Genomic DNA, 9553 nt, shown 5'->3' with positions numbered 1-9553 from the left:
TTGAAGAATTGCCATACTGTTTTTCATAGAAGCCGAACCATTTTATACTTCCACCAAGGGTTTCAATTCTTCCACATCATCACCATCTCTCTCTTCCTTCCTTCCTCCCTCCCTCCCTCCCTCCTTCTTCCTCTCTCTGTCTCTCTCTTTTTCCTTCCCTCACCCCTTCATAGTAGCCACTCTGGTGGGTGTGAGGTGGTATCACATTGTGGTTTTGATTGGCATTTCCCTAATAGTGATGTTAAGCATCTTTATGTTTGTTTTGTTAGCCATTTGTGTATCTTCTTTGGAGAAATATCTATTCAAGTTCTTTGTCTGTTTTTTAATTGGGTTGTTGTTGTTGAGTTGTAGGGATTCTTTATATATTCTGGATATCAACCCCTTATCAGGTATGTGAGTCACAAATATTTTTCTTTCATTCTTTTTTTTTTCATTCTGTTGCTTCTTTCCTTTGATGGACAGAAGTTTTAAATTTTGATATAATTTATCTATTTTTATTTTTGTTGCCAGTACTTTTGGTGTTATATCCAAGATATCATTGTCAAATCCAATGTCATAAAGCTTTTCCCCTATGTTTTCTTCTAAGTTTTTTATAGTTTTAGCTCTTACATCTAGGTCTTTGTTCCACTTACAGTTAATTTTCATATATGGTATAAGTTAAGAGTTAAACTTTATTCTTTTCATGTGTATATTTAATTTTACCAGCACTATTTGTTGAAGAGACTGTTCTTTCTTGCATTGAATGGTCTTGGCACCGTTGTTGAAGTTCACTTGACCATATATGATAGGGTTTAGTTTGGGGATCTCTATTGTATTCCATTGGTTTCTATATCTGTCTTTGTGATGGTATCACACTGTTTTAATTATTGTAGTTTTAAAATAAGTTTTGTAATCAGAAAGTGTGACATCTCTAATTTTATTCCTCTTTTTTAAAATTCTTTTGGTTATCTGGGATAACCTTGAGATTCCATTTGAATTTTAGGATGAAGTTTTCTATTTCTGCCAAAACCATTGTTGGTATTTTGATAGGGATTGCATTAAATCTGTAGATTGCTTTGGGTATTATTGACATCATAAATATATTAAGTCTTCCAGTCCATGAACACATGATGTCTTTCCATTTATTTGGGCCAAATTCTTAACAGAGACTATAAACAAACAAGCAAAAATAATTGGGGCTACCATATATAGGGAAGAAATTCAGTGGTTTTTATTTTTCTGCCTTAGTGAAAAGCAGTATTTGTAGTAGTAAAATTATATGTCTCTTAACTTTATTCAATGGTTAAAACAAAAACAGTGCATATTAAATTTATTTAAAATATATTTCCCATTATAGAACAATTTCTGAAATGCATAAATATCTACTCCTGGCAAATAAATGTTATCTGTTTCTTTGTCATTTTCCATGATTCCACAACTATCTGTAAATGAACATTCTGAGACTTACCTGGATACAGTTATAAATGGTGTTCACTAGAAGTCTGCAAACTCTTTGAGAACAAGAAAAATATCCCTTTCATCTTAGCACTTTTCCCCTAACTCACTAAATATTTCTTCATTACTGGAGCCAAGGGGACAAATGAAATTAAGTGCCAACTACCTAATCATATCAGCAATTTACCTATTGGCAAACATTATTATCTTACTGGATCTTTCAAATCTACATGTAATTAGAACAGAAGGACTTAACCTTGTCTCAGCTTCTGTTTCAGGGAAAATTTTTAAGTGACCACTCCAGCATTTCTCCTTATTTTGGGGAGCACTAACAGCTTATTATCATTCACCATTCCTGGCCTACAGTCTGAAGGCAAAATAGTATTTGCATCAATAGTGTTTTTTTCTCATCTATACTCAAGAATAATTGCTGCATGTTGCCCTTTGGCCTTGAAGGAGTTTTTTGTTTTTAAGTGCCAAAATACTTGGTTTACTTTTAAATAATTTAAGCACAATTATAAGAAAGAAAATGGCTTAAAGAATTTTTCATGTAATATATCTATGGAGATGCATAAACTCTTTTGAGTTATTATGGATACAAATGATAACAGTACATTAAAAGACCAGGCAAACAGGAGGTTTGAGATGAAGAAAAATGAAGCTCTAACAAAAAGTCTTATATTTCAACAGAAATTAATAATGGGAAAAACAATGAAACAAACTCAACTTCTTCCATATTGGTTATATCCTAGAAATTGTTTAGAGACTAAATTTTTTTGGCAACAATTCTATTTCTCTCTTCTTGTTGCATCATGCAGTGTAGTCAGGGCAGCACACACAGGATTTTTGAACCTCTTGTGGAGAGACTCTCTTCTTATACAGACTTGAAGAAGCAAAACTTCTTTCTTAAGATTTTCAAGATGAAGGCATTTTGCCGAATTTACCAGATAATCAATATAATACATAAATGACACCAGTGAAGTGCTACTTTCCTTTCCATAGCCTAGAGATGCCCTATGTATGAAACTCGATTTTTCAGATACCTGCTGTTTGACTAGAAGAGGTTTTTCCATCTTCAAAGTGTTAAATAAAATATCTATTGGAAAATATCTTGAAAACAATGTTATAGGAACTTGCCCCTGCCTTTGTACACAAGTACGATTCCCTAAATCATATTACAATATTATCAACTTCAACAAGTATACAAAATGGCTCTAGCTAAGCTTTAATGCTAAGTAAATGTGAGCTACTTTTCATTTTAAATTTCATCCAGTAAATTATTACAAAATATGGACCACAGAATTGTGGAATTTTTATGATTTTTCTAATTTGCTCAGTTTTGTTCTGGGGCCACTCATATTTCTAAGGAATGGCAGAATTTGGAATTCCAGTCCTTCTGTAAACAATTAAGGGGAATGAATGTGGAGTAAAGAGAGGCCAGAGGAAGGATACAGAAGTGACTAATGAAATAAGGGGCTTGTACTGGAAGGAATGGAATCGAAGAACAGAGACAGGCTCACCACCTACAGAAAAATAGCCATTCCGCTGCTCAATCTGAAGGTCTATTATACCATCAAAATGAATACTCTCAGTTCTTCCTTTAGTCTCTACAACTTATGGTATATACATTCACTTGCAGTAGAGGAAATGACTCAAGTTCATGAAGGGTCTGGTACAGAGAGGCAAATTTATTTTATCACAAGTTCTAGCTTCAGTGACTTGGTAGTGACAGTCTGACATATTTTATTGAGAAGAGTGTTGAAGTAATGTCCAGACTTACCATAAATGAGTACTGTGACTGATTAACAATATTTGCATGAGTGAGGGAAGGGGGAGAGGTGTTATGCATGAAGGTATTTATTATCCTTGGTACACTGTACCATGTTAGCAGTTTTAGTACCTGGGAGAAAACACTCAGTGAGCAAAGTCCACTGAGAAGATACACTTGATTTTGTTATTTCCTGTGGTATTTAAATATAGCTCCCCTTAATATGTTTCAACACTTGCTAAGAATTTAGAGAGGCTGAAATAAAATTTACTTATTTAATTTCCAAACCCTGAGGTAAAAAATTTTTAAATGCATTTACTTATCCCTAAAAATCACTTGGTTTCATTTTCTTTCATAAAGATACTAAAAAGCAGGGCTTCCCTGGTGGCGCAGTGGTTAAGAATCCGCCTGCCAATGCAGGGGACATGGGTTCGAGCCCTGGTCCGGGAAGATCCCACATGCCACGGAGCAACTAAGCCCGTGTGCCACAACTACTGAGCCTGTGCTCTAGAGCCCGCGAGCTACAACTACTGAGCCCGCATGCCACAACTACTGAAGCCCGCGCGCGAAGAGCCTGTGCTCTGCAACAAGAGAAGCCACTGCAATGAGAAGCCCGTGCATCGCAAGGAAGAGTAGACCCCACTCACTGCAACTAGAGAAAGCTCGCGCGCAGCAGCGAAGACCCAGTGCAGCCAAAGATGATTAAATACATATAAAAAGAAATAGTGAAAGGCAGCCTGTAGGGGAAAAGCATTTGGTACAGCCACCCTGTTTTATACATATTCACAAATACATTCGTGACAAAGTATGCACGATGAATGATTTTACTTAGTTTCATTTTTTTCAAAGGAAGAATCTTTATTTCCACATAATTAAATCTAATGACTTTTAATCACAATCCTCCTAAATATCAAAGAATTGCCTGCACCTTGAAGGTTATTGAACTTTTTGAAATTGCCTTTTTAAAAAGGATCATGGGGTGGCTGCTGGAAGGTCTTCTTCTCGATTTACAACTCAGGCATAGATTTAAGGACAGTGTAATTACCAGATACAATCCCTAAACAGAATTGCATTGCTTCCTGGGTGCCACAAGCTTGTTGCAGACTGACCTTCATCGGGAACAAATAACAGTGCAGCTCTGTGTCCTTGTTAGTTTTCAGCAGGATTTGAAACATTTTTCTTCTTCTAGGCAAAAATGGGATAAAGAAAGCTGGTGTTGCTTGTCCTTTGATAACTTTCCTCCACTTGGCCAGAGGACCAGAAATCCCAGTTATCATTGATTTTCCTTAAAAACAAAACACAACTTATTAAAAGAGCAATTCTGAAAGATCCACAATAAATCACTTGTTTTGAAAATTGAACCAGTCCATCAGCCTCTAAAGCAACCACCTACTTGTTCTTTTCTGAAGAAAACAAAAATCATTTATTGTCCATGAGGTCACAGTGAGAGACTGACCATGGAAAACCCTAAATCAGGAAATAGGGTCTCCTTTCCCAGGTTAGTTCACATTCCAGAAATAATCAAGTCTAATTCCTGTACTTCACTCTGCCAAATAACATTTCTTCACTGACATTTTTTCCCCTTACCAATCATTATGTATACAGTAGTCCCCCTTATCTGTGGGGGGTACACTTCCCCGGTTGATGCCTGAAACTGTGGCTAGTACTGACCCTATCTATACTACGTTTTTCCCTACTTATGATAAAACTTAATTTATAAATTAGGCATAGTGAAAGATTAACAACAATAATAAAATAGAACAATTATGATAATATACTGTAATAAAAGTTGTGTGAATGTGGTTTCTCTCTCTCAAAATATCTTTTCCATCTTAATTAAACACTTATCATGCATTGTGACTATAACTTTTGCAGTTTGAGGTAGGACAGCAAAACTAGCATGCATTTCTTTTTCCTTCTTCACAATTACCTTAGATCTTAGCAACCTCAGCATATGATTTTCTTTTTCTTTCTTATAAAGTAGGGAGCTTTTACCCTTTTACTTAAAGGAAGCATTTTACCGCTTCTCTTTGGCATATCCAAATTGCCAGAATCACTGTTCTTGTGCTTTGGAGCCATTATTAAGTAAAATAAATGTAACCTGAACACAAGCACTGTGATGCCATGACAGTTGATCTGATAACCTAGATGGCTACTAAGTAACTAAAGGGTGGGATCCAGTGGACAAAGGGATGATTCATAACCAGGGTGGGATGGAGTAGGAGGGCATGAGCTTTCATTATGCTATTCAGAATGGCAAAACATCTTAAACTTAGGAATTGCTTTTTTTATTTTTTTTTAATTTTGTTAATTAATTAATTAATTAATTTTTTATTTTATGGCTGTGTTGGGTCCTCGTCTCTGTACGAGGGCTCCCCCCAGCTGCAGCAAGCGGGGGCCACTCCTCATCACGGTGCGCGGGCCTCCCACCACCGCGGCCCCTCCTGCTGCGGAGCACAGGCTCCAGACGCGCAGGCCCAGCAATTGCGGCCCACGGGCCCAGCCGCTCCGCAGCACGCGGGATCCCCCCAGACCAGGGCCCGAACCCGCGTCCCCCGCACCGGCAGGCAGACTCCCAACCACTGTGCCACCAGGGAAGCCCAGGAATTGCTTTTTTGGGGGGGAAGAAAATACAGGTTTTATTCTCCAGTTGTTTCACTTTTCCTAAAATCTTGACATGTTTGAGCCTCTTTCTATTTAAGGATGAAACAGTTCAGCACACAGCAAAAAAATCTCAAAAAAGGTGTCAGTTGGACCAAAGCATTGAAGAAAAGGCTTAATGCACTTCCCAAACTTTTTCATTAGGATCTAAAAGCCATTTTTGCAAAAGAATATCCACTTTACATCAAAGTTACTTGCCTCCTTAATTCAACACCCACGCCAATGAAACATAATTTGAGTAGTGTATGTTGGTATGCATAATAATTATGGCTCAAAGAAAAATATATCTAGTATATTCGAGGGGTTTTGTGGAGGCCGCTGTGAAACAAAGAATTTGAAGTAAACAATTACAAAATACAAAAATAAAAAAAAAGGGTGTTTGTTTTTTCTCCAAATTCCTGGTTTAATAAGAGCTGGTTTATTTTGAGAAAAAAACGTCCCAAACATCAGGCTGTTCACAAAAAACCCACAGTATCAACTTTAGCAAACAAATCTTAAGACTATTACACTAATTATTTTTCTAGAGGATGCATCTGACATGCCAACTCTCATTCACAAAAATACATTGTTACATTTGTGTTGAACAGCCACACACAGCACTCTTATGTGGGGTATAACATGCATACCTCTAATTCAAAACTGCTCTCAGGTGCTACTCAACTAATGAGATTTCCTTTGTAGTTAGGGAAGCAACTACTGAACTCATGTATGAATGGAAAGAACTGTACTCCCTGCATAACAAGAGATTATTTTGGAGACAGTTGATAAAAATCATACATCCTTTTTATTGTTAAGTCATAAAGAGGCATCAAAATTAAAAGCAAAAATTACAGGGTAAGACTCAACATAACTACTAGGAGCATCAAAGGAAGTGAAAATGGGACTAGGCGCAGGGCAATATGAATTAATGAACATGGGAAGGACAAGGATGGGGAGAACAGTGAGCATGTGCTGAAGATACTAGAGGAGAGGATCTGGTGAAAATTTTGATCTTAGAAAAGCACCTAGGTAAAGAAATAATGGGACAAGATTTCTAAACCCCACTATGTGCTTAAGAGTCATCCTCGACATTGGCACTGTCTCTGTCATCCTCTTCTTCCTCAGCCTCTTTTTCATCATCCTTGGTCAACTCCAGCTGGTCATCCCCCGGATCTTCATTATCATCATCATCCAGTAGGTCCCCCTCCTCAGCAGAGTCATCTGCACCCCCCTCAGACTCCATCTTCACCTTAGCCTCATCTTTCTTCAGGGAGCTGCTGCTCTCCTCCTCTACTGACTTATCATTCTTCATCTCTACTCCTTGTTTGCTCTGTTCCTTTTTGATTTTTTCCAGGCTTTTTTCCAGGCTTTCCAGAGAATCCACTTTTTGTTTTATCTGGGTCAACTCCTTCTTAATGGTCTGAAGGTCCTCTCCTTTTAACTTCCCAGACTTAGAAGAAGATCCCCGCTGTCCACTCTTAGAATTGAAGCCACTTTTGCCCCTTCATGAGGTGTTTCTTGATACATGCTGGCGTTTTGAGGGCACTACAGCCCGAGCAGTAGGAGGAGGAGGAGGAACATGTGCTGGGTAACTGTACATCCTGTCATAATAATCCCGTTGAAAGTCATAGTCCAAGTCAAAAGGGGAGCTGAGTAGAGGGGACAGAGAAGGATGTTCTGGTACTGACCCGTACATCTCCGGTGCAGATCGTTTCACACCTGCTTTTTCTCGGTTCACTTTGGCTCTGCTGCCAGATTAATATCTAAAACCTGGCAGCAATCATTCTGCCATCCTCTCCTGCCACAGCAGCCCGGGCATTTCTCTCATTAAGACATTGAACTAAGGCAAAGCCTTTATGAATAGAGCAACCCACAATTTTGCCATATTTCGAGAAGATTGCCTCCACATCAGATTTCTTGACCACAAGAGTATTGAGATTCCCAATGAATACACGAGAGTTCATGGAGTGAGGATCTGTCTTGTTGGTAACATTGCTGGCCATTGTCTTTGATGGTAAGGTGCCTCACAAAGCTGAAAAATGTAGCTGAAGATCAAAAATATCTCACAGGAGCAGGGAGGGAGAAGAGATTCGGTTCTGAATCTCCTACTCCAGGGTTCTACGTGGAGACGCCGACTGCTGCTCGAGGTCGGCAACGCGGCCACAACTGCTCAGTCTTCACCTTTTCACAAAATGGCCCCCAAGTCTCCTCTCAGGAATTGTTTATTTCTGTAATTTTCCATTTAATATTTTCAGACCACTGTTGACCTCAAGTAACTGAAACCATGGAAATCAAAACCTCAGATAAGGGAGAACTACTGTAATAAGTGTTAGGTTGCTATTCGCTTTCCTTTTCTGTGATAGTGGAGCATTTTGTGATATTCAACATTCTAATTAGTATTTAGCTGGTGTGGTGGGCAGAAAAATTCTACAAAAATCTGTTGACCAGTGGAATTTTCAGGCCAATGCTTTTTTTTTTTTCATTTTAATTGTAATGAGGATTTATTTATTTATTTAATTGACGTGTAGTTGATTTACAATGTTATGTTAAGTACTGCTGTACAGCAAAGTGATTCAGTTATACATATATATACATTCTTTTTAAAATATTCTTTTCCATTATGACTTATCCCAGGACACTGAATATAGGTCTCTGTGCCAGACAGTAGGACCTTGTTGTTTATCCATTCTCTATATAAAAGCTTACATCTGCTAACCCCCAAACCTCCCATTCCACCCCTCCCCCAATCCCCTCCCCCTTGGCAACCACCACTCTGTTCTCTATGTCCATGAGTCTGTTTCTGTTCTATAGATAAGTTCGTTTGTGTCATATTTTAGATTCCACATATTTTTAATTAATTTTTTAATTGGAGTATAGTTGATTTACAATGTTTTGTTAGTTTCTGCTGTACAGCAAAGTGAGTCAGTTATACATATACATATTTCCACTCTTTTTTAGATTCTGTTCCCATATAGGTCATTACAGAATAATATTGAATAGAGTTCCCTGTGCTATACAGTAGGTTCTTATTAGTTACCTATTTTATATGTAGTAGTGTGTATATGTCAATCCCTATCTCCCAATTTATCCCTCCCCACCTTTTCCCCTTGGTAACCATAAGTTTGTTTTCTACATCTGTGACTCAATTTCTGTTTTGTAAATAGGTTCATTTGTACCATTTTTTTAGATTCCACATATAAGTGATATCATATGATATTTGTCTTTGTCTGATTTACTTCACTTAGTATGATAATTGTTAGTTGCATCAATGTTGCTGCAAATGGCATTATTTTGTTCTTTTTTATGGTTGAGTGGTATTCCTTTGTATACATGTACCACATCTTCTTTATCTATTCTTCTGTCGATAGACATTTAGGTTTTTTCTATGTCTTGGCTATTGTGCTATGAACATAGGGGTGCATATATCTTTTTGAATTATAGTTTTGTCCAGATATATGCCCAGGAGTGGGATTGCTGGATCGTACAGTAATTCTATTTTTAGTTTTCTGAGGAACCTCCATACTGTTTTCTATAGTGGTTGCACCAACTTACATTCACACCAACAGTATAGGAGCATTCCCTTTTCTGCACATCTTCTCCATCATTTGTTATCCGTAGACTTTTAAAAAAAAATTTATCGAGGTATAGTTGATTTACAATGTTTGTAGACTTTTTAATGATGGCCATTCTGACTGGTGTGAGGTGGTACCT

The 9553-nt window shown here is 37.6% G+C and overlaps 1 pseudogene; it reads right to left on the bottom strand.

Annotated features, from left to right (window-relative positions):
* Positions 1-6551: 6551 nt before the first annotated feature.
* LOC103015180 (heterogeneous nuclear ribonucleoprotein C-like) lies at positions 6552-7959 on the bottom strand (annotated as a pseudogene).
* Between the last annotated feature and the right edge of the window lie 1594 nt (positions 7960-9553).

Source organism: Balaenoptera acutorostrata, chromosome 16 (assembly GCF_949987535.1).
Source record: "Balaenoptera acutorostrata chromosome 16, mBalAcu1.1, whole genome shotgun sequence".
In the NCBI taxonomy this organism is placed as follows: Eukaryota; Metazoa; Chordata; class Mammalia; order Artiodactyla; family Balaenopteridae; genus Balaenoptera; species Balaenoptera acutorostrata.
This window is presented reverse-complemented; position numbering and strand designations above follow the sequence as displayed.